This window comes from Lissotriton vulgaris, chromosome 1_2 (assembly GCF_964263255.1).
Source record: "Lissotriton vulgaris chromosome 1_2, aLisVul1.2, whole genome shotgun sequence".
NCBI classification, from domain to species: Eukaryota; Metazoa; Chordata; class Amphibia; order Caudata; family Salamandridae; genus Lissotriton; species Lissotriton vulgaris.
Window position 1 is genome coordinate 100,689,975 of NC_141686.1, and position 24,046 is coordinate 100,714,020.

At 42.8% G+C, this 24,046-nt stretch overlaps 13 non-coding genes across 13 annotated transcripts; all 13 read right to left on the reverse strand.

The window, feature by feature from the left end:
• Window positions 1-156: 156 nt before the first annotated feature.
• On the reverse strand, window positions 157-456 carry LOC147734216 (signal recognition particle RNA). The gene has a single exon (XR_015307870.1).
• Window positions 457-2,054: 1,598 nt separating this feature from the next.
• LOC147734217 (signal recognition particle RNA) lies at window positions 2,055-2,354 on the reverse strand. The gene has a single exon (XR_015307992.1).
• Window positions 2,355-3,954: 1,600 nt separating this feature from the next.
• On the reverse strand, window positions 3,955-4,254 carry LOC147734218 (signal recognition particle RNA). Its single transcript, XR_015308280.1, has one exon.
• Window positions 4,255-5,852: 1,598 nt separating this feature from the next.
• Window positions 5,853-6,152, reverse strand: LOC147734219 (signal recognition particle RNA). Its single transcript, XR_015307850.1, has one exon.
• A 1,601-nt stretch (window positions 6,153-7,753) lies between these two features.
• Window positions 7,754-8,053, reverse strand: LOC147734220 (signal recognition particle RNA). The gene has a single exon (XR_015307702.1).
• A 1,598-nt stretch (window positions 8,054-9,651) lies between these two features.
• On the reverse strand, window positions 9,652-9,951 carry LOC147734221 (signal recognition particle RNA). The gene has a single exon (XR_015308017.1).
• A 1,597-nt stretch (window positions 9,952-11,548) lies between these two features.
• LOC147734222 (signal recognition particle RNA) lies at window positions 11,549-11,848 on the reverse strand. Its single transcript, XR_015307934.1, has one exon.
• A 1,598-nt stretch (window positions 11,849-13,446) lies between these two features.
• LOC147734223 (signal recognition particle RNA) lies at window positions 13,447-13,746 on the reverse strand. Its single transcript, XR_015308129.1, has one exon.
• A 1,598-nt stretch (window positions 13,747-15,344) lies between these two features.
• Window positions 15,345-15,644, reverse strand: LOC147734224 (signal recognition particle RNA). The gene has a single exon (XR_015308103.1).
• A 1,602-nt stretch (window positions 15,645-17,246) lies between these two features.
• On the reverse strand, window positions 17,247-17,546 carry LOC147734225 (signal recognition particle RNA). Its single transcript, XR_015307762.1, has one exon.
• A 1,598-nt stretch (window positions 17,547-19,144) lies between these two features.
• On the reverse strand, window positions 19,145-19,444 carry LOC147734226 (signal recognition particle RNA). Its single transcript, XR_015308018.1, has one exon.
• A 1,597-nt stretch (window positions 19,445-21,041) lies between these two features.
• On the reverse strand, window positions 21,042-21,341 carry LOC147734227 (signal recognition particle RNA). The gene has a single exon (XR_015307851.1).
• A 1,598-nt stretch (window positions 21,342-22,939) lies between these two features.
• Window positions 22,940-23,239, reverse strand: LOC147734228 (signal recognition particle RNA). Its single transcript, XR_015308130.1, has one exon.
• Window positions 23,240-24,046: the final 807 nt, after the last annotated feature.

The window sequence follows — 24,046 nt, forward strand, 5'->3', positions numbered from 1 at the left end:
TGGAGAATTGCCTGCTATGCTAGAATGCCCGGCCCAGTTCAAATGTTCATTGTACTTCCTGCAAAAATATCAAAAGAAAAACAAAGATTTGGTTTTGGAAAAATAATTCATTACCATCTTGTAAAAATCAAAACGTTCACATTTGAGTCAAAAAAAGAGAGGCTAGGTCTCACTATTTTGCTCAAGCTGTGTTACACCTACTGCTCTCAGGTGCTGTCCTGCTACCGATGGGCATGGAAGCTTTGGCCTGCTCTGTTTCCAGCCTGGGTCGGTGCACCTCTCATTACACAACCTGAAATTCTAGAGCTCCCTCTAGAACACCATATTGATACCCAGCGTAGCATGGACACCTGATCAACACAGCTGAGTGCAGCCCAGAACCCCTGAGCTCAAGCAATCCACAAGCCTCAGCCTCCCAAGTAGCTAGGACAACAGGCACACGCCACCATGCCCGGCAAACACAGCACATGTCCTAATGATGAAATGCATTGTTTAAGTAAGGATAATGATAAAGTACGGTGTAATGAATTGATGGTATGCCAACCGTATTTCAAGAAAATCTATTTCACTATCCTTCAAAGAAAGGAAAATAATGTCTTATCAAGAAGCAGTGTGAATATGGGAAGGGCCTTTAAAAAAGATGTGGAGTTTCCTAAAGGAAAAGAAGAGGGTTGAACTGATTTAAGGGAGAGAGGAAGTAGGGTCAGAAAGTTTGTGAAGGGGATGTGAATACAATATAGATACTAGTATTTAGAGAGTGAGAGATAGGTAGAGGGAGAGAGGAGAAAGAAAGTGAGAGAGAAGAGCCAACTTAGGGCTGAGTTTCTCATTATCTGCCAGTGACTCCCTGTAGAACCTTACAGGCACAATTCAGGCTCTCCTGTAGCCATCCATCCCTTCTTGTTATGCCGAGCCAGCCAATGTTGAGAAAAGCAGCAAGGGTCACAATGATGGAAGACATCTACCACATTGGAAGTTATAAAGTGGTATGGAGTGGGAGGGCTAGAAGAGTTATTATAAAGAATGAATATGCGTCATTCTGTTCTCTAGCCTCAACAGCTTCAAGAGAGGAACTCTTGCTGGCCGAGAAGACCAATGTCAGTTCAGCTTGAGCAGGTGAAAGCTTGCCTGATTCTGCAAAAGGATGAGATTACGCTTTTGGGTTAGAAGTGGTTGCGGGCTACTGCATACTAAGAAACCGTTTATTGAGGTCCGGTTGGATTACTCGATCTTCTCCCACCTCAAAATCAGCTGCTAATTCAGTGTTCTATACCAATGAGCTATTTTTGTCCTCCCTGCCCCTTCCAGCGAATGGGTCCCCCTGACTAACAAAAGTGATTCAAACAGATTTGTATACCTTTTCATAGGAGACTTCATGACGTATTTTATACTGTGCCAATGCAAGGTAGATTGAGTAATGATCTGGACAGCCCCATACTGGAGAACTGCAGCGCCTGTCAACCTGATCCCTTCTGCTGGTATTGTTAAACAACATCACGATTTAAAAGTATTAAACCGCAAGAGTTGGCTGGAGTAAGGCCGAAGGCTCCAATGTTTGGGAGTTGCACAGTTCTCAGTCTTTTCATGTTTCTCTCAAAGAGCGAAGGGCCCTCTTATTTCTCCTTCTCATTCATATATGGAATTGAATGAGGGCTAATCAAAAAATTAATTAGAGCTGGACGTAGGAATGCAGCAGAAGACCCAGCAAACGCATTTCAAAGTTGCTCTTCTAAGGATACCTTTGTACTTGACAGATCAATTTAATCCTACAGGTGCTCTAAAATGAAGAATGCATTTCAGTCATCCTTGCAGAAAATCACACAGCCATCTATTCTAGGCTGCACAGAGTTTTCCGTCCTCTCCACCTGCTAGCTTGTTGTTGCAATATGTTGCAATTCTGGAGAATTGTCTGCTATGCTAGAATGCCCGGCCCAGTTCAATTGTTCATTGTACTTCCTGCAAAAATATCAAAAGAAAAACAAAGATTTGGTTTTGGAAAAATAATTCATTACCATCTTGTAAAAATCAAAACGTTCACATTTGAGTCAAAAAAAGAGAGGCTAGGTCTCACTATTTTGCTCAAGCTGTGTTACACCTACTGCTATCAGGTGCTGTCCTGCTACCGATGGGCATGGAAGCTTTGGCCTGCTCTGTTTCCAGCCTGGGTCGGTGCACCTCTCATTACACAACCTGAAATTCTAGAGCTCCCTCTAGAACACCATATTGATACCCAACTTAGCATGGACACCTGATCAACACAGCTGAGTGCAGCCCAGAACCCCTGAGCTCAAGCAATCCACAAGCCTCAGCCTCCCAAGTAGCTAGGACAACAGGCACACGCCACCATGCCCGGCAATTACTGCACATGTCCTAATGATGAAATGCATTGCTTAAGTAAGGATAATGATAAAGTACGGTGTAATGAATTGATGGTATGCCAACCGTATTTCAAGAAAATCTATTTCACTATCCTTCAAAGAAAGGAAAATAATGTCTTATCAAGAAGCAGTGTGAATATGGGAAGGGCCTTTAAAAAGATGTGGAGTGTCCTAAAGGAAAAGAAGAGGGTTGAACTGATTTAAGGGAGAGAGGAAGTAGGGTCAGAAAGTTTGTGAAGGGGATGTGAATACAATATAGATACTAGTATTTAGTGAGTGAGAGATAGGTAGAGGGAGAGAGGAGAAAGAAAGTGAGGGAGAAGAGCCAACTTAGGGCTGAGTTTCTCATTATCTGCCAGTGACTCCCTGTAGAACCTTACAGGCACAATTCAGGCTCTCCTGTAGCCATCCATCCCTTCTTGTTATGCCGAGCCAGCCAATGTTGAGAAAAGCAGCAAGGGTCACAATGATGGAAGACATCTGCCACATTGGAAGTTATAAAGTGGTATGGAGTGGGAGGGCTAGAATAGTTATTATAAAGAATGAATATGCGTCATTCTGTTCTCTAGCCTCAACAGCTTCAAGAGAGTAACTCTTGCTGGCCAAGAAGACCAATGTCAGTTCAGCTTGAGCAGGTGAAAGCTTGCCTGATTCTGCAAAAGGATGAGATTACGCTTTTGGGTTAGAAGTGGTTGCGGGCTACTGCATACTAAGAAACCGTTTATTGAGGTCCGGTTGGATTACTCGATCTTATCCCACCTCAAAATCAGCTGCTAATTCAGTGTTCTATACCAATGAGCTATTTTTGTCCTCCCTGCCCCTTCCAGCGAATGGATCCCCCTGACTAACAAAAGTGATTCAAACAGATTTGTATACCTTTTCATAGGAGACTTCATGACGTATTTTATACTGTGCCAATGCAAGGTAGATTGAGTAATGATCTGGACAGCCCCATACTGGAGAACTGCAGCGCCTGTCAACCTGATCCCTTCTGCTGGTATTGTTAAACAACATCAAGATTTAAAAGTATTAAACCGCAAGAGTTGGCTGAGTAAGGCCGAAGGCTCCAATGTTTGGGAGTTGCACAGTTCTCAGTCTTTTCATGTTTCTCTCAAAGAGTGAAGGGCCCTCTTATTTCTCCTTCTCATTCATATATGGAATTGAATGAGGGCTAATCAAAAAATGAATTAGAGCTGGACGTAGGAATGCAGCAGAAGACCCAGCAAATGCATTTCAAAGTTGCTCTTCTAAGGATACTTTTGTACTTGACAGATCAATTTAATCCTACAGGTGCTCTAAAATGAAGAATGCATTTCAGTCATTCTTGCAGAAAATCACACAGCCATCTATCTATTCTAGGCTGAACAGAGTTTTCCGTCCTCTCCACCTGCTAGCTTGTTGTTGCAATATGTTGCAATTCTGGAGAATTGTCTGCTATGCTAGAATGCCCGGCCCTATTCAAATGTTCATTGTACTTCCTGCAAAAATATCAAAAGAAAAACAAAGATTTGGTTTTGGAAAAATAATTAATTACCATCTTGTAAAAATCAAAACGTTCACATTTGAGTCAAAAAAAGAGAGGCTAGGTCTCACTATTTTGCTCAAGCTGTATTACACCTACTGCTCTGAGGTGCTGTCCTGCTACCGATGGGCATGGAAGCTTTGGCCTGCTCTGTTTTCAGCCTGGGTCGGTCCACCTCTCATTACACAACCTGAAATTCTAGAGCTCCCTCTAGAACACCATATTGATACCCAACGTAGCATGGACACCTGATCAACACAGCTGAGTGCAGCCCAGAACCCCTGATCTCAAGCAATCCTCAAGCCTCAGCCTCCCAAGTAGCTAGGACAACAGGCACACGCCACCATGCCCGGCAAACACAGCACATGTCCTAATGATGAAATGCATTGCTTAAGTAAGGATAATGATAAAGTACGGTGTAATGAATTGATGGTATGCCAACCGTATTTCAAGAAAATCTATTTCACTATCCTTCAAAGAAAGGAAAATAATGTCTTATCAAGAAGCAGTGTGAATATGGGAAGGGCCTTTAAAAAAGATGTGGAGTTTCCTAAAGGAAAAGAAGAGGGTTGAACTGATTTAAGGGAGAGAGGAAGTAGGGTCAGAAAGTTTGTGAAGGGGATGTGAATACAATATAGATACTAGTATTTAGTGAGTGAGAGATAGGTAGAGGGAGAGAGGAGAAAGAAAGTGAGGGAGAAGAGCCAACTTAGGGCTGAGTTTCTCATTATCTGCCAGTGACTCCCTGTAGAACCTTACAGGCACAATTCAGGCTCTCCTGTAGCCATCCATCCCTTCTTGTTATGCCGAGCCAGCCAATGTTGAGAAAAGCAGCAAGGGTCACAATGATGGAAGACATCTGCCACATTGGAAGTTATAAAGTGGTATGGAGTGGGAGGGCTAGAAGAGTTATTATAAAGAATGAATATGCGTCATTCTGTTCTCTAGCCTCAACAGCTTCAAGAGAGTAACTCTTGCTGGCCAAGAAGACCAATGTCAGTTCAGCTTGAGCAGGTGAAAGCTTGCCTGATTCTGCAAAAGGATGAGATTACGCTTTTGGGTTAGAAGTGGTTGCGGGCTACTGCATACTAAGAAACCGTTTATTGAGGTCCGGTTGGATTACTCGATCTTCTCCCACCTCAAAATCAGCTGCTAATTCAGTGTTCTATACCAATGAGCTATTTTTGTCCTCCCTGCCCCTTCCAGCGAATGGGTCCCCCTGACTAACAAAAGTGATTCAAACAGATTTGTATACCTTTTCATAGGAGACTTCATGACGTATTTTATACTGTGCCAATGCAAGGTAGATTGAGTAATGATCTGGACAGCCCCATACTGGAGAACTGCAGCGCCTGTCAACCTGATCCCTTCTGCTGGTATTGTTAAACAACATCACGATTTAAAAGTATTAAACCGCAAGAGTTGGCTGGAGTAAGGCCGAAGGCTCCAATGTTTGGGAGTTGCACAGTTCTCAGTCTTTTCATGTTTCTCTCAAAGAGCGAAGGGCCCTCTTATTTCTCCTTCTCATTCATATATGGAATTGAATGAGGGCTAATCAAAAAATGAATTAGAGCTGGACGTAGGAATGCAGCAGAAGACCCAGCAAACGCATTTCAAAGTTGCTCTTCTAAGGATACCTTTGTACTTGACAGATCAATTTAATCCTACAGGTGCTCTAAAATGAAGAATGCATTTCAGTCATCCTTGCAGAAAATCACACAGCCATCAATTCTAGGCTGCACAGAGTTTTCCGTCCTCTCCACCTGCTAGCTTGTTGTTGCAATATGTTGCAATTCTGGAGAATTGTCTGCTATGCTAGAATGCCCAGCCCTATTCAAATGTTCATTGTACTTCCTGCAAAAATATCAAAAGAAAAACAAAGATTTGGTTTTGGAAAAATAATTCATTACCATCTTGTAAAAATCAAAACGTTCACATTTGAGTCAAAAAATTAGAGGCTAGGTCTCACTATTTTGCTCAAGCTGTGTTACACCTACTGCTCTCAGGTGCTGTCCTGCTACCGATGGGCATGGAAGCTTTGGCCTGCTCTGTTTCCAGCCTGGGTCGGTGCACCTCTCATTACACAACCTGAAATTCTAGAGCTCCCTCTAGAACACCATATTGATACCCAACGTAGCATGGACACCTGATCAACACAGCTGAGTGCAGCCCAGAACCCCTGAGCTCAAGCAATCCACAAGCCTCAGCCTCCCAAGTAGCTAGGACAACAGGCACACGCCACCATGCCCGGCAAACACAGCACATGTCCTAATGATGAAATGCATTGCTTAAGTAAGGATAATGATAAAGTACGGTGTAATGAATTGATGGTATGCCAACCGTATTTCAAGAAAATCTATTTCACTATCCTGCAAAGAAAGGAAAATAATGTCTTATCAAGAAGCAGTGTGAATATGGGAAGGGCCTTTAAAAAAGATGTGGAGTTTCCTAAAGGAAAAGAAGAGGGTTGAACTGATTTAAGGGAGAGAGGAAGTAGGGTCAGAAAGTTTGTGAAGGGGATGTGAATACAATATAGATACTAGTATTTAGAGAGTGAGAGATAGGTAGAGGGAGAGAGGAGAAAGAAAGTGAGAGAGAAGAGCCAACTTAGGGCTGAGTTTCTCATTATCTGCCAGTGACTCCCTGTAGAACCTTACAGGCACAATTCAGGCTCTCCTGTAGCCATCCATCCCTTCTTGTTATGCCGAGCCAGCCAATGTTGAGAAAAGCAGCAAGGGTCACAATGATGGAAGACATCTACCACATTGGAAGTTATAAAGTGGTATGGAGTGGGAGGGCTAGAAGAGTTATTATAAAGAATGAATATGCGTCATTCTGTTCTCTAGCCTCAACAGCTTCAAGAGAGGAACTCTTGCTGGCCGAGAAGACCAATGTCAGTTCAGCTTGAGCAGGTGAAAGCTTGCCTGATTCTGCAAAAGGATGAGATTACGCTTTTGGGTTAGAAGTGGTTGCGGGCTACTGCATACTAAGAAACCGTTTATTGAGGTCGGTTGGATTACTCGATCTTCTCCCACCTCAAAATCAGCTGCTAATTCAGTGTTCTATACCAATGAGCTATTTTTGTCCTCCCTGCCCCTTCCAGCGAATGGGTCCCCCTGACTAACAAAAGTGATTCAAACAGATTTGTATACCTTTTCATAGGAGACTTCATGACGTATTTTATACTGTGCCAATGCAAGGTAGATTGAGTAATGATCTGGACAGCCCCATACTGGAGAACTGCAGCGCCTGTCAACCTGATCCCTTCTGCTGGTATTGTTAAACAACATCAAGATTTAAAAGTATTAAACCGCAAGAGTTGGCTGGAGTAAGGCCGAAGGCTCCAATGTTTGGGAGTTGCACAGTTCTCAGTCTTTTCATGTTTCTCTCAAAGAGTGAAGGGCCCTCTTATTTCTCCTTCTCATTCATATATGGAATTGAATGAGGGCTAATCAAAAAATGAATTAGAGCTGGACGTAGGAATGCAGCAGAAGACCCAGCAAATGCATTTCAAAGTTGCTCTTCTAAGGATACTTTTGTACTTGACAGATCAATTTAATCCTACAGGTGCTCTAAAATGAAGAATGCATTTCAGTCATTCTTGCAGAAAATCACACAGCCATCTATCTATTCTAGGCTGCACAGAGTTTTCCGTCCTCTCCACCTGCTAGCTTGTTGTTGCAATATGTTGCAATTCTGGAGAATTGTCTGCTATGCTAGAATGCCCGGCCCTATTCAAATGTTCATTGTACTTCCTGCAAAAATATCAAAAGAAAAACAAAGATTTGGTTTTGGAAAAATAATTAATTACCATCTTGTAAAAATCAAAACGTTCACATTTGAGTCAAAAAAAGAGAGGCTAGGTCTCACTATTTTGCTCAAGCTGTATTACACCTACTGCTCTGAGGTGCTGTCCTGCTACGGATGGGCATGGAAGCTTTGGCCTGCTCTGTTTTCAGCCTGGGTCGGTCCACCTCTCATTACACAACCTGAAATTCTAGAGCTCCCTCTAGAACACCATATTGATACCCAACGTAGCATGGACACCTGATCAACACAGCTGAGTGCAGCCCAGAACCCCTGATCTCAAGCAATCCTCAAGCCTCAGCCTCCCAAGTAGCTAGGACAACAGGCACACGCCACCATGCCCGGCAAACACAGCACATGTCCTAATGATGAAATGCATTGCTTAAGTAAGGATAATGATAAAGTACGGTGTAATGAATTGATGGTATGCCAACCGTATTTCAAGAAAATCTATTTCACTATCCTTCAAAGAAAGGAAAATAATGTCTTATCAAGAAGCAGTGTGAATATGGGAAGGGCCTTTAAAAAAGATGTGGAGTTTCCTAAAGGAAAAGAAGAGGGTTGAACTGATTTAAGGGAGAGAGGAAGTAGGGTCAGAAAGTTTGTGAAGGGGATGTGAATACAATATAGATACTAGTATTTAGTGAGTGAGAGATAGGTAGAGGGAGAGAGGAGAAAGAAAGTGAGGGAGAAGAGCCAACTTAGGGCTGAGTTTCTCATTATCTGCCAGTGACTCCCTGTAGAACCTTACAGGCACAATTCAGGCTCTCCTGTAGCCATCCATCCCTTCTTGTTATGCCGAGCCAGCCAATGTTGAGAAAAGCAGCAAGGGTCACAATGATGGAAGACATCTGCCACATTGGAAGTTATAAAGTGGTATGGAGTGGGAGGGCTAGAAGAGTTATTATAAAGAATGAATATGCGTCATTCTGTTCTCTAGCCTCAACAGCTTCAAGAGAGTAACTCTTGCTGGCCAAGAAGACCAATGTCAGTTCAGCTTGAGCAGGTGAAAGCTTGCCTGATTCTGCAAAAGGATGAGATTACGCTTTTGGGTTAGAAGTGGTTGCGGGCTACTGCATACTAAGAAACCGTTTATTGAGGTCCGGTTGGATTACTCGATCTTCTCCCACCTCAAAATCAGCTGCTAATTCAGTGTTCTATACCAATGAGCTATTTTTGTCCTCCCTGCCCCTTCCAGCGAATGGGTCCCCCTGACTAACAAAAGTGATTCAAACAGATTTGTATACCTTTTCATAGGAGACTTCATGACGTATTTTATACTGTGCCAATGCAAGGTAGATTGAGTAATGATCTGGACAGCCCCATACTGGAGAACTGCAGCGCCTGTCAACCTGATCCCTTCTGCTGGTATTGTTAAACAACATCACGATTTAAAAGTATTAAACCGCAAGAGTTGGCTGGAGTAAGGCCGAAGGCTCCAATGTTTGGGAGTTGCACAGTTCTCAGTCTTTTCATGTTTCTCTCAAAGAGCGAAGGGCCCTCTTATTTCTCCTTCTCATTCATATATGGAATTGAATGAGGGCTAATCAAAAAATGAATTAGAGCTGGACGTAGGAATGCAGCAGAAGACCCAGCAAACGCATTTCAAAGTTGCTCTTCTAAGGATACCTTTGTACTTGACAGATCAATTTAATCCTACAGGTGCTCTAAAATGAAGAATGCATTTCAGTCATCCTTGCAGAAAATCACACAGCCATCTATTCTAGGCTGCACAGAGTTTTCCGTCCTCTCCACCTGCTAGCTTGTTGTTGCAATATGTCGCAATTCTGGAGAACTGTCTGCTATGCTAGAATGCCCGGCCCAGTTCAAATGTTCATTGTACTTCCTGCAAAAATATCAAAAGAAAAACAAAGATTTGGTTTTGGAAAAATAATTCATTACCATCTTGTAAAAATCAAAACGTTCACATTTGAGTCAAAAAAAGAGAGGCTAGGTCTCACTATTTTGCTGAAGCTGTGTTACACCTACTGCTCTCAGGTGCTGTCCTGCTACCGATGGGCATGGAAGCTTTGGCCTGCTCTGTTTCCAGCCTGGGTCGGTGCACCTCTCATTACACAACCTGAAATTCTAGAGCTCCCTCTAGAACACCATATTGATACCCAACGTAGCATGGACACCTGATCAACACAGCTGAGTGCAGCCCAGAACCCCTGAGCTCAAGCAATCCACAAGCCTCAGCCTCCCAAGTAGCTAGGACAACAGGCACACGCCACCATGCCCGGCAAACACAGCACATGTCCTAATGATGAAATGAATTGCTTAAGTAAGGATAATGATAAAGTACGGTGTAATGAATTGATGGTATGCCAACCGTATTTCAAGAAAATCTATTTCACTATCCTTCAAAGAAAGGAAAATAATGTCTTATCAAGAAGCAGTGTGAATATGGGAAGGGCCTTTAAAAAAGATGTGGAGTTTCCTAAAGGAAAAGAAGAGGGTTGAACTGATTTAAGGGAGAGAGGAAGTAGGGTCAGAAAGTTTGTGAAGTGGATGTGAATACAATATAGATACTAGTATTTAGTGAGTGAGAGATAGGTAGAGGGAGAGAGGAGAAAGAAAGTGAGGGAGAAGAGCCAACTTAGGGCTGAGTTTCTCATTATCTGCCAGTGACTCCCTGTATAACCTTACAGGCACAATTCAGGCTCTTCTGTAGCCATCCATCCCTTCTTGTTATGCCGAGCCAGCCAATGTTGAGAAAAGCAGCAAGGGTCACAATGATGGAAGACATCTGCCACATTGGAAGTTATAAAGTGGTATGCAGTGGAGGGCTAGAAGAGTTATTATAAAGAATGAATATGCGTCATTCTGTTCTCTAGCCTCAACAGCTTCAAGAGAGTAACTCTTGCTGGCCAAGAAGACCAATGTCAGTTCAGCTTGAGCAGGTGAAAGCTTGCCTGATTCTGCAAAAGGATGAGATTACGCTTTTGGGTTAGAAGTGGTTGCGGGCTACTGCATACTAAGAAACCGTTTATTGAGGTCCGGTTGGATTACTCGATCTTCTCCCACCTCAAAATCAGCTGCTAATTCAGTGTTCTATACCAATGAGCTATTTTTGTCCTCCCTGCCCCTTCCAGCGAATGGGTCCCCCTGACTAACAAAAGTGATTCAAACAGATTTGTATACCTTTTCATAGGAGACTTCATGACGTATTTTATACTGTGCCAATGCAAGGTAGATTGAGTAATGATCTGGACAGCCCCATACTGGAGAACTGCAGCGCCTGTCAACCTGATCCCTTCTGCTGGTATTGTTAAACAAAATCAAGATTTAAAAGTATTAAACCGCAAGAGTTGGCTGGAGTAAGGCCGAAGGCTCCAATGTTTGGGAGTTGCACAGTTCTCAGTCTTTTCATGTTTCTCTCAAAGAGCGAAGGGCCCTCTTATTTCTCCTTCTCATTCATATATGGAATTGAATGAGGGCTAATCAAAAAATTAATTAGAGCTGGACGTAGGAATGCAGCAGAAGACCCAGCAAATGCATTTCAAAGTTGCTCTTCTGAGGATACTTTTGTACTTGACAGATCAATTTAATCCTACAGGTGCTCTAAAATGAAGAATGCATTTCAGTCATTCTTGCAGAAAATCACACAGCCATCTATTCTAGGCTGCACAGAGTTTTCCGTCCTCTCCACCTGCTAGCTTGTTGTTGCAATATGTTGCAATTCTGGAGAATTGTCTGCTATGCTAGAATGCCCAGCCCTATTCAAATGTTCATTGTACTTCCTGCAAAAATATCAAAAGAAAAACAAAGATTTGGTTTTGGAAAAATAATTCATTACCATCTTGTAAAAATCAAAACGTTCACATTTGAGTCAAAAAATTAGAGGCTAGGTCTCACTATTTTGCTCAAGCTGTGTTACACCTACTGCTCTCAGGTGCTGTCCTGCTACCGATGGGCATGGAAGCTTTGGCCTGCTCTGTTTCCAGCCTGGGTCGGTGCACCTCTCATTACACAACCTGAAATTCTAGAGCTCCCTCTAGAGCACCATATTGATACCCAACGTAGCATGGACACCTGATCAACACAGCTGAGTGCAGCCCAGAACCCCTGAGCTCAAGCAATCCACAAGCCTCAGCCTCCCAAGTAGCTAGGACAACAGGCACACGCCACCATGCCCGGCAAACACAGCACATGTCCTAATGATGAAATGCATTGCTTAAGTAAGGATAATGATAAAGTACGGTGTAATGAATTGATGGTATGCCAACCGTATTTCAAGAAAATCTATTTCACTATCCTGCAAAGAAAGGAAAATAATGTCTTATCAAGAAGCAGTGTGAATATGGGAAGGGCCTTTAAAAAAGATGTGGAGTTTCCTAAAGGAAAAGAAGAGGGTTGAACTGATTTAAGGGAGAGAGGAAGTAGGGTCAGAAAGTTTGTGAAGGGGATGTGAATACAATATAGATACTAGTATTTAGTGAGTGAGAGATAGGTAGAGGGAGAGAGGAGAAAGAAAGTGAGGGAGAAGAGCCAACTTAGGGCTGAGTTTCTCATTATCTGCCAGTGACTCCCTGTAGAACCTTACAGGCACAATTCAGGCTCTCCTGTAGCCAACCATCCCTTCTTGTTATGCCGAGCCAGCCAATGTTGAGAAAAGCAGCAAGGGTCACAATGATGGAAGACATCTGCCACATTGGAAGTTATAAAGTGGTATGGAGTGGGAGGGCTAGAAGAGTTATTATAAAGAATGAATATGCGTCATTCTGTTCTCTAGCCTCAACAGCTTCAAGAGAGTAACACTTGCTGGCCAAGAAGACCAATGTCAGTTCAGCTTGAGCAGGTGAAAGCTTGCCTGATTCTGCAAAAGGATGAGATTACGCTTTTGGGTTAGAAGTGGTTGCGGGCTACTGCATACTAAGAAACCGTTTATTGAGGTCCGGTTGGATTACTCGATCTTCTCCCACCTCAAAATCAGCTGTTAATTCAGTGTTCTATACCAATGAGCTATTTTTGTCCTCCCTGCCCCTTCCAGCGAATGGGTCCCCCTGACTAACAAAAGTGATTCAAACAGATTTGTATACCTTTTCATAGGAGACTTCATGACGTATTTTATACTGTGCCAATGCAAGGTAGATTGAGTAATGATCTGGACAGCCCCATACTGGAGAACTGCAGCGCCTGTCAACCTGATCCCTTCTGCTGGTATTGTTAAACAACATCAAGATTTAAAAGTATTAAACCGCAAGAGTTGGCTGGAGTAAGGCCGAAGGCTCCAATGTTTGGGAGTTGCACAGTTCTCAGTCTTTTCATGTTTCTCTCAAAGAGCGAAGGGCCCTCTTATTTCTCCTTCTCATTCATATATGGAATTGAATGAGGGCTAATCAAAAAATGAATTAGAGCTGGACGTAGGAATGCAGCAGAAGACCCAGCAAATGCATTTCAAAGTTGCTCTTCTAAGGATACTTTTGTACTTGACAGATCAATTTAATCCTACAGGTGCTCTAAAATGAAGAATGCATTTCAGTCATTCTTGCAGAAAATCACACAGCCATCTATTCTAGGCTGCACAGAGTTTTCCGTCCTCTCCACCTGCTAGCTTGTTGTTGCAATATGTTGCAATTCTGGAGAATTGTCTGCTATGCTAGAATGCCCGGACCAGTTCAAATGTTCATTGTACTTCCTGCAAAAATATCAAAAGAAAAACAAAGATTTGGTTTTGGAAAAATAATTCATTACCATCTTGTAAAAATCAAAACGTTCACATTTGAGTCAAAAAATTAGAGGCTAGGTCTCACTATTTTGCTCAAGCTGTGTTACACCTACTGCTCTCAGGTGCTGTCCTGCTACCGATGGGCATGGAAGCTTTGGCCTGCTCTGTTTCCAGCCTGGGTCGGTGCACCTCTCATTACACAACCTGAAATTCTAGAGCTCCCTCTAGAACACCATATTGATACCCAACGTAGCATGGACACCTGATCAACACAGCTGAGTGCAGCCCAGAACCCCTAAGCTCAAGCAATCCACAAGCCTCAGCCTCCCAAGTAGCTAGGACAACAGGCACATGCCACCATGCCCGGCAAACACAGCACATGTCCTAATGATGAAATGCATTGCTTAAGTAAGGATAATGATAAAGTACGGTGTAATGAATTGATGGTATGCCAACCGTATTTAAAGAAAATCTATTTCACTATCCTGCAAAGAAAGAAAAATAATGTCTTATCAAGAAGCAGTGTGAATATGGGAAGGGCCTTTAAAAAAGATGTGGAGTTTCCTAAAGGAAAAGAAGAGGGTTGAACTGATTTAAGGGAGAGAGGAAGTAGGGTCAGAAAGTTTGTGAAGGGGATGTGAATACAATATAGATACTAGTATTTAGAGAGTGAGAGATAGGTAGAGGGAGAGAGGAGAAAGAAAGTGAGGGAGAAGAGCCAACTTAGGGCTGAGTTTCTCATTATCTGCCAGTGACTCCCTGTAGAACCTTACAGGCACAATTCAGGCTCTCCTGTAGCCATTCATCCCTTCTTGTTATGCCGAGCCAGCCAATGTTGAGAAAAGCAGCAAGGGTCACAATGATGGAAGACATCTGCCACATTGGAAGTTATAAAGTGGTATGGAGTGGGAGGGCTAGAAGAGTTATTATAAAGAATGAATATGCGTCATTCTGTTCTCTAGCCTCAACAGCTTCAAGAGAGTAACTCTTGCTGGCCAAGAAGACCAATGTCAGTTCAGCTTGAGCAGGTGAAAGCTTGCCTGATTCTGCAAAAGGATGAGATTACGCTTTTGGGTTAGAAGTGGTTGCGGGCTACTGCATACTAAGAAACCGTTTATTGAGGTCCGGTTGGTTTATTCGATCTTCTCCCACCTCAAAATCAGCTGCTAATTCAGTGTTCTATACCAATGAGCTATTTTTGTCCTCCCTGCCCCTTCCAGCGAATGGGTCCCCCTGACTAACAAAAGTGATTCAAACAGATTTGTATACCTTTTCATAGGAGACTTCATGACGTATTTTATACTGTGCCAATGCAAGGTAGATTGAGTAATGATCTGGACAGCCCCATACTGGAGAACTGCAGCGCCTGTCAACCTGATCCCTTCTGCTGGTATTGTTAAACAACATCAAGATTTAAAAGTATTAAACCGCAAGAGTTGGCTGGAGTATGGCCGAAGGCTCCAATGTTTGGGAGTTGCACAGTTCTCAGTCTTTTCATGTTTCTCTCAAAGAGCGAAGGGCCCTCTTATTTCTCCTTCTCATTCATATATGGAATTGAATGAGGGCTAATCAAAAAATGAATTAGAGCTGGACGTAGGAATGCAGCAGAAGACCCAGCAAACGCATTTCAAAGTTACTCTTCTAAGGATACCTTTGTACTTGACAGATCAATTTAATCCTACAGGTGCTCTAAAATGAAGAATGCATTTCAGTCATCCTTGCAGAAAATCACACAGCCATCTATTCTAGGCTGCACAGAGTTTTCCGTCCTCTCCACCTGCTAGCTTGTTGTTGCAATATGTCGCAATTCTGGAGAATTGTCTGCTATGCTAGAATGCCCGGCCCAGTTCAAATGTTCATTGTACTTCCTGCAAAAATATCAAAAGAAAAACAAAGATTTGGTTTTGGAAAAATAATTCATTACCATCTTGTGAAAATCAAAACGTTCACATTTGAGTCAAAAAAAGAGAGGCTAGGTCTCACTATTTTGCTCAAGCTGTGTTACACCTACTGCTCTCAGGTGCTGTCCTGCTACCGATGGGCATGGAAGCTTTGGCCTGCTCTGTTTCCAGCCTGGGTCGGTGCACCTCTCTTTACACAACCTGAAATTCTAGAGCTCCCTCTAGAACACCATATTGATACCCAACGTAGCATGGACACCTGATCAACACAGCTGAGTGCAGCCCAGAACCCCTGAGCTCATGCAATCCACAAGCCTCAGCCTCCCAAGTAGCTAGGACAACAGGCACACGCCACCATGCCTGGCAAACACAGCACAGGTCCTAATGATGAAATGCATTGCTTAAGTAAGGATAATGATAAAGTACGGTGTAATGAATTGATGGTATGCCAACCGTATTTCAAGAAAATCTATTTCACTATCCTTCAAAGAAAGGAAAATAATGTCTTATCAAGAAGCAGTGTGAATATGGGAAGGGCCTTTAAAAAAGATGTGGAGTTTCCTAAAGGAAAAGAAGAGGGTTGAACTGATTTAAGGGAGAGAGGAAGTAGGGTCAGAAAGTTTGTGAAGGGGATGTGAATACAATATAGATACTAGTATTTAGTGAGTGAGAGATAAGTAGAGGGAGAGAGGAGAAAGAAAGTGAGGGAGAAGAGCCAACTTAGGGCTGAGTTTCTCATTATCTGCCAGTGACTCCCTGTAGAACCTTACAGGCACAATTCAGGCTCTCCTGTAGCCATCCATCCCTTCTTGTTATGCCGAGCCAGCCAATGTCGAGAAAAGCAGCAAGGGTCACAATGATGGAAGACATCTGCCACATTGGAAGTTATAAAGTGGTATGGAGTGGGAGGGCTAGAAGAGTTATTATAAAGAATGAATATGCGTCATTCTGTTCTCTAGCCTCAACAGCTTCAATAGAGTAACTCTTGCTGGCCAAGAAGACCAATGTCAGTTCAGCTTGAGCAGGTAAAAGCTTGCCTGATTCTGCAAAAGGATGAGATTACGCTTTTGGGTTAGAAGTGGTTGCGGGCTACTGCATACTAAGAAACCGTTTATTGAGGTCCGGTTGGATTACTCGATCTTCTCCCACCTCAAAATCAGCTGTTAATTCAGTGTTCTATACCAATGAGCTATTTTTGTCCTCCCTGCCCCTTCCAGCGAATAAGTCCCCCTGACTAACAAAAGTGATTCAAACAGATTTGTATACCTTTTCATAGGAGACTTCATGACGTATTTTATACTGTGCCAATGCAAGGTAGATTGAGTAATGATCTGGACAGCCCCATACTGGAGAACTGCAGCGCCTGTCAACCTGATCCCTTCTGCTGGTATTGTTAAACAACATCAAGATTTAAAAGTATTAAACCGCAAGAGTTGGCTGGAGTAAGGCCGAAGGCTCCAATGTTTGGGAGTTGCACAATTCTCAGTCTTTTCATGTTTCTCTCAAAGAGTGAAGGGCCCTCTTATTTCTCCTTCTCATTCATATATGGAATTGAATGAGGGCTAATCAAAAAATGAATTAGAGCTGGACGTAGGAATGCAGCAGAAGACCCAGCAAATGCATTTCAAAGTTGCTCTTCTAAGGATACTTTTGTACTTGACAGATCAATTTAATCCTACAGGTGCTCTAAAATGAAGAATGCATTTCAGTCATTCTTGCAGAAAATCACACAGCCATCTATCTATTCTAGGCTGCACAGAGTTTTCCGTCCTCTCCACCTGCTAGCTTGTTGTTGCAATATGTTGCAATTCTGGAGAATTGTCTGCTATGCTAGAATGCCCGGCCCTATTCAAATGTTCATTGTACTTCCTGCAAAAATATCAAAAGAAAAACAAAGATTTGGTTTTGGAAAAATAATTAATTACCATCTTGTAAAAATCAAAACGTTCACATTTGAGTCAAAAAAAGAGAGGCTAGGTCTCACTATTTTGCTCAAGCTGTATTACACCTACTGCTCTGAGGTGCTGTCCTGCTACCGATGGGCATCGAAGCTTTGGCCTGCTCTGTTTTCAGCCTGGGTCGGACCACCTCTCATTACACAACCTGAAATTCTAGAGCTCCCTCTAGAACACCATATTGATACCCAACGTAGCATGGACACCTGATCAACACAGCTGAGTGCAGCCCAGAACCCCTGATCTCAAGCAATCCACAAGCCTCAGCCTCCCAAGTAGCTAGGACAACAGGCACACGCCACCATGCCCGGCAAACACAGCACATGTCCTAATGATGAAATGCATTGCTTAAGTAAGGATAATGATAAAGTACGGTGTAATGAATTGATGGTATGCCAACCGTATTTCAAGAAAATCTATTTCACTATCCTTCAAAGAAAGGAAAATAATGTCTTATCAAGAAGCAGTGTGAATATGGGAAGGGCCTTTAAAAAAGATGTGGAGTTTCCTAAAGGAAAAGAAGAGGGTTGAACTGATTTAAGGGAGAGAGGAAGTAGGGTCAGAAAGTTTGTGAAGGGGATGTGAATACAATATAGATACTAGTATTTAGTGAGTGAGAGATAGGTAGAGGGAGAAAGGAGAAAGAAAGTGAGGGAGAAGAGCCAACTTAGGGCTGAGTTTCTCATTATCTGCCAGTGACTCCCTGTAGAACCTTACAGGCACAATTCAGGCTCTCCTGTAGCCATCCATCCCTTCTTGTTATGCCGAGCCAGCCAATGTTGAGAAAAGCAGCAAGGGTCACAATGATGGAAGACATCTGCCACATTGGAAGTTATAAAGTGGTATGGAGTGGGAGGGCTAGAAGAGTTATTATAAAGAATGAATATGCGTCATTCTGTTCTCTAGCCTCAACAGCTTCAAGAGAGTAACTCTTGCTGGCCAAGAAGACCAATGTCAGTTCAGCTTGAGCAGGTGAAAGCTTGCCTGATTCTGCAAAAGGATGAGATTACGCTTTTGGGTTAGAAGTGGTTGCGGGCTACTGCATACTAAGAAACCGTTTATTGAGGTCCGGTTGGATTACTCGATCTTCTCCCACCTCAAAATCAGCTGCTAATTCAGTGTTCTATACCAATGAGCTATTTTTGTCCTCCCTGCCCCTTCCAGCGAATGGGTCCCCCTGACTAACAAAAGTGATTCAAACAGATTTGTATACCTTTTCATAGGAGACTTCATGACGTATTTTATACTGTGCCAATGCAAGGTAGATTGAGTAATGATCTGGACAGCCCCATACTGGAGAACTGCAGCGCCTGTCAACCTGATCCCTTCTGCTGGTATTGTTAAACAACATCACGATTTAAAAGTATTAAACCGCAAGAGTTGGCTGGAGTAAGGCCGAAGGCTCCAATGTTTGGGAGTTGCACAGTTCTCAGTCTTTTCATGTTTCTCTCAAAGAGCGAAGGGCCCTCTTATTTCTCCTTCTCATTCATATATGGAATTGAATGAGGGCTAATCAAAAAATGAATTAGAGCTGGACGTAGGAATGCAGCAGAAGACCCAGCAAACGCATTTCAAAGTTGCTCTTCTAAGGATACCTTTGTACTTGACAGATCAATTTAATCCTACAGGTGCTCTAAAATGAAGAATGCATTTCAGTCATCCTTGCAGAAAATCACACAGCCATCTATTCTAGGCTGCACAGAGTTTTCCGTCCTCTCCACCTGCTAGCTTGTTGTTGCAATATGTCGCAATTCTGGAGAATTGTCTGCTATGCTAGAATGCCCGGCCCAGTTCAAATGTTCATTGTACTTCCTGCAAAAATATCAAAAGAAAAACAAAGATTTGGTTTTGGAAAAATAATTCATTACCATCTTGTAAAAATCAAAACGTTCACATTTGAGTCAAAAAAAGAGAGGCTAGGTCTCACTATTTTGCTGAAGCTGTGTTACACCTACTGCTCTCAGGTGCTGTCCTGCTACCGATGGGCATGGAAGCTTTGGCCTGCTCTGTTTCCAGCCTGGGTCGGTGCACCTCTCATTACACAACCTGAAATTCTAGAGCTCCCTCTAGAACACCATATTGATACCCAACGTAGCATGGACACCTGATCAACACAGCTGAGTGCAGCCCAGAACCCCTGAGCTCAAGCAATCCACAAGCCTCAGCCTCCCAAGTAGCTAGGACAACAGGCACACGCCACCATGCCCGGCAAACACAGCACATGTCCTAATGATGAAATGAATTGCTTAAGTAAGGATAATGATAAAGTACGGTGTAATGAATTGATGGTATGCCAACCGTATTTCAAGAAAATCTATTTCACTATCCTTCAAAGAAAGGAAAATAATGTCTTATCAAGAAGCAGTGTGAATATGGGAAGGGCCTTTAAAAAAGATGTGGAGTTTCCTAAAGGAAAAGAAGAGGGTTGAACTGATTTAAGGGAGAGAGGAAGTAGGGTCAGAAAGTTTGTGAAGTGGATGTGAATACAATATAGATACTAGTATTTAGTGAGTGAGAGATAGGTAGAGGGAGAGAGGAGAAAGAAAGTGAGGGAGAAGAGCCAACTTAGGGCTGAGTTTCTCATTATCTGCCAGTGACTCCCTGTATAACCTTACAGGCACAATTCAGGCTCTTCTGTAGCCATCCATCCCTTCTTGTTATGCCGAGCCAGCCAATGTTGAGAAAAGCAGCAAGGGTCACAATGATGGAAGACATCTGCCACATTGGAAGTTATAAAGTGGTATGCAGTGGAGGGCTAGAAGAGTTATTATAAAGAATGAATATGCGTCATTCTGTTCTCTAGCCTCAACAGCTTCAAGAGAGTAACTCTTGCTGGCCAAGAAGACCAATGTCAGTTCAGCTTGAGCAGGTGAAAGCTTGCCTGATTCTGCAAAAGGATGAGATTACGCTTTTGGGTTAGAAGTGGTTGCGGGCTACTGCATACTAAGAAACCGTTTATTGAGGTCCGGTTGGATTACTCGATCTTCTCCCACCTCAAAATCAGCTGCTAATTCAGTGTTCTATACCAATGAGCTATTTTTGTCCTCCCTGCCCCTTCCAGCGAATGGGTCCCCCTGACTAACAAAAGTGATTCAAACAGATTTGTATACCTTTTCATAGGAGACTTCATGACGTATTTTATACTGTGCCAATGCAAGGTAGATTGAGTAATGATCTGGACAGCCCCATACTGGAGAACTGCAGCGCCTGTCAACCTGATCCCTTCTGCTGGTATTGTTAAACAAAATCAAGATTTAAAAGTATTAAACCGCAAGAGTTGGCTGGAGTAAGGCCGAAGGCTCCAATGTTTGGGAGTTGCACAGTTCTCAGTCTTTTCATGTTTCTCTCAAAGAGCGAAGGGCCCTCTTATTTCTCCTTCTCATTCATATATGGAATTGAATGAGGGCTAATCAAAAAATTAATTAGAGCTGGACGTAGGAATGCAGCAGAAGACCCAGCAAATGCATTTCAAAGTTGCTCTTCTGAGGATACTTTTGTACTTGACAGATCAATTTAATCCTACAGGTGCTCTAAAATGAAGAATGCATTTCAGTCATTCTTGCAGAAAATCACACAGCCATCTATTCTAGGCTGCACAGAGTTTTCCGTCCTCTCCACCTGCTAGCTTGTTGTTGCAATATGTTGCAATTCTGGAGAATTGTCTGCTATGCTAGAATGCCCAGCCCTATTCAAATGTTCATTGTACTTCCTGCAAAAATATCAAAAGAAAAACAAAGATTTGGTTTTGGAAAAATAATTCATTACCATCTTGTAAAAATCAAAACGTTCACATTTGAGTCAAAAAATTAGAGGCTAGGTCTCACTATTTTGCTCAAGCTGTGTTACACCTACTGCTCTCAGGTGCTGTCCTGCTACCGATGGGCATGGAAGCTTTGGCCTGCTCTGTTTCCAGCCTGGGTCGGTGCACCTCTCATTACACAACCTGAAATTCTAGAGCTCCCTCTAGAACACCATATTGATACCCAACGTAGCATGGACACCTGATCAACACAGCTGAGTGCAGCCCAGAACCCCTGAGCTCAAGCAATCCACAAGCCTCAGCCTCCCAAGTAGCTAGGACAACAGGCACACGCCACCATGCCCGGCAAACACAGCACATGTCCTAATGATGAAATGCATTGCTTAAGTAAGGATAATGATAAAGTACGGTGTAATGAATTGATGGTATGCCAACCGTATTTCAAGAAAATCTATTTCACTATCCTGCAAAGAAAGGAAAATAATGTCTTATCAAGAAGCAGTGTGAATATGGGAAGGGCCTTTAAAAAAGATGTGGAGTTTCCTAAAGGAAAAGAAGAGGGTTGAACTGATTTAAGGGAGAGAGGAAGTAGGGTCAGAAAGTTTGTGAAGGGGATGTGAATACAATATAGATACTAGTATTTAGTGAGTGAGAGATAGGTAGAGGGAGAGAGGAGAAAGAAAGTGAGGGAGAAGAGCCAACTTAGGGCTGAGTTTCTCATTATCTGCCAGTGACTCCCTGTAGAACCTTACAGGCACAATTCAGGCTCTCCTGTAGCCAACCATCCCTTCTTGTTATGCCGAGCCAGCCAATGTTGAGAAAAGCAGCAAGGGTCACAATGATGGAAGACATCTGCCACATTGGAAGTTATAAAGTGGTATGGAGTGGGAGGGCTAGAAGAGTTATTATAAAGAATGAATATGCGTCATTCTGTTCTCTAGCCTCAACAGCTTCAAGAGAGTAACACTTGCTGGCCAAGAAGACCAATGTCAGTTCAGCTTGAGCAGGTGAAAGCTTGCCTGATTCTGCAAAAGGATGAGATTACGCTTTTGGGTTAGAAGTGGTTGCGGGCTACTGCATACTAAGAAACCGTTTATTGAGGTCCGGTTGGATTACTCGATCTTCTCCCACCTCAAAATCAGCTGTTAATTCAGTGTTCTATACCAATGAGCTATTTTTGTCCTCCCTGCCCCTTCCAGCGAATGGGTCCCCCTGACTAACAAAAGTGATTCAAACAGATTTGTATACCTTTTCATAGGAGACTTCATGACGTATTTTATACTGTGCCAATGCAAGGTAGATTGAGTAATGATCTGGACAGCCCCATACTGGAGAACTGCAGCGCCTGTCAACCTGATCCCTTCTGCTGGTATTGTTAAACAACATCAAGATTTAAAAGTATTAAACCGCAAGAGTTGGCTGGAGTAAGGCCGAAGGCTCCAATGTTTGGGAGTTGCACAGTTCTCAGTCTTTTCATGTTTCTCTCAAAGAGCGAAGGGCCCTCTTATTTCTCCTTCTCATTCATATATGGAATTGAATGAGGGCTAATCAAAAAATGAATTAGAGCTGGACGTAGGAATGCAGCAGAAGACCCAGCAAATGCATTTCAAAGTTGCTCTTCTAAGGATACTTTTGTACTTGACAGATCAATTTAATCCTACAGGTGCTCTAAAATGAAGAATGCATTTCAGTCATTCTTGCAGAAAATCACACAGCCATCTATTCTAGGCTGCACAGAGTTTTCCGTCCTCTCCACCTGCTAGCTTGTTGTTGCAATATGTTGCAATTCTGGAGAATTGTCTGCTATGCTAGAATGCCCGGACCAGTTCAAATGTTCATTGTACTTCCTGCAAAAATATCAAAAGAAAAACAAAGATTTGGTTTTGGAAAAATAATTCATTACCATCTTGTAAAAATCAAAACGTTCACATTTGAGTCAAAAAATTAGAGGCTAGGTCTCACTATTTTGCTCAAGCTGTGTTACACCTACTGCTCTCAGGTGCTGTCCTGCTACCGATGGGCATGGAAGCTTTGGCCTGCTCTGTTTCCAGCCTGGGTCGGTGCACCTCTCATTACACAACCTGAAATTCTAGAGCTCCCTCTAGAACACCATATTGATACCCAACGTAGCATGGACACCTGATCAACACAGCTGAGTGCAGCCCAGAACCCCTAAGCTCAAGCAATCCACAAGCCTCAGCCTCCCAAGTAGCTAGGACAACAGGCACATGCCACCATGCCCGGCAAACACAGCACATGTCCTAATGATGAAATGCATTGCTTAAGTAAGGATAATGATAAAGTACGGTGTAATGAATTGATGGTATGCCAACCGTATTTAAAGAAAATCTATTTCACTATCCTGCAAAGAAAGAAAAATAATGTCTTATCAAGAAGCAGTGTGAATATGGGAAGGGCCTTTAAAAAAGATGTGGAGTTTCCTAAAGGAAAAGAAGAGGGTTGAACTGATTTAAGGGAGAGAGGAAGTAGGGTCAGAAAGTTTGTGAAGGGGATGTGAATACAATATAGATACTAGTATTTAGAGAGTGAGAGATAGGTAGAGGGAGAGAGGAGAAAGAAAGTGAGGGAGAAGAGCCAACTTAGGGCTGAGTTTCTCATTATCTGCCAGTGACTCCCTGTAGAACCTTACAGGCACAATTCAGGCTCTCCTGTAGCCATTCATCCCTTCTTGTTATGCCGAGCCAGCCAATGTTGAGAAAAGCAGCAAGGGTCACAATGATGGAAGACATCTGCCACATTGGAAGTTATAAAGTGGTATGGAGTGGGAGGGCTAGAAGAGTTATTATAAAGAATGAATATGCGTCATTCTGTTCTCTAGCCTCAACAGCTTCAAGAGAGTAACTCTTGCTGGCCAAGAAGACCAATGTCAGTTCAGCTTGAGCAGGTGAAAGCTTGCCTGATTCTGCAAAAGGATGAGATTACGCTTTTGGGTTAGAAGTGGTTGCGGGCTACTGCATACTAAGAAACCGTTTATTGAGGTCCGGTTGGTTTATTCGATCTTCTCCCACCTCAAAATCAGCTGCTAATTCAG